The following is a 963-nucleotide window of genomic DNA, read 5'->3' on the forward strand; positions in this document are numbered from 1 at the left end:
CTAGAAGCTTTTCCCTCGGAACAGGAGAAGCACCCGGTCACGAATCTGTTTGGTTTTCACACCGTACACGATGGGATTCATCATGGGAGGAAAGAGGAGGTAGAAATTAGCCAGCAGGATGTGTACGTGTGGGGCGACATGGCGCCCGAACCTGTGTATTGTTGAGGAGAGGACCACAGGGATGTAGAATACTAAGATGGTGCAAAGGTGGGAGCCACAGGTGCCGAAAGCCTTGAGCTGCTCTTCCTTGGATGCCAGGCTTAAGACAGCCCTTAGGATGTTGACATACGATAGGGAGATGAACATCAGATCCAGCCCCACAATGAAGACAGTTACGATGATCCCATAGACATTATTGACCCTGGTGTTGGCACAGGCCAGCTTCACCACGGCCATGTGCTCGCAGTAGCAATGGGAGACAATGTGGGACCCGCAGTAGGGCAACCTCCTGAGGAGGAAGGGCAGAGGGACCGTTAGCAGAACAGCTCAGGCCAAAGCTGCCAGCCCGATCTTTGCTATCACTGAATTGGTCAGGATGGTGGAGTATCTCAGGGGGTTGCAGATGGCCACGTACCTGTCGAAGGCCATGGCCAGCAGCAGAGTAGACTCCAGGGTGGAGAACGAGTGAAGGAAAAACATCTGCACCAGACAGGCGTTAAAGCTGATCTCCCTGGAATTAAACCAGAAGATGCTCAGTATTTTCGGCACGGTGGTTGTGGATAAAACCAGGTCGATGACGGCCAGCATGGCGAGGAAATAGAACATGGGCTTGTGTAAGGAGGGCTCTGTCTTGATAACATACAAGAGGGTGAAGTTTCCTAGAAGGGCCACGGTGAACATTGAGCAGAAGGGGATGGAGATCCAGGGGTGCAGAGCTTCCAGCCCTGGGATGCCTGTCAGGAAGAACACTGATGGATCAGAGCCTGTGCCGTTAGGAGCTGACAGGTTGCCCTGCAGGAGCAT

At 53.2% G+C, this 963-nt stretch overlaps 1 pseudogene; it reads right to left on the bottom strand.

Annotated features, from left to right (window-relative positions):
• Positions 1-963, bottom strand: LOC119565187 (annotated as a pseudogene).

Source organism: Chelonia mydas, chromosome 1 (assembly GCF_015237465.2).
Source record: "Chelonia mydas isolate rCheMyd1 chromosome 1, rCheMyd1.pri.v2, whole genome shotgun sequence".
In the NCBI taxonomy this organism is placed as follows: Eukaryota; Metazoa; Chordata; order Testudines; family Cheloniidae; genus Chelonia; species Chelonia mydas.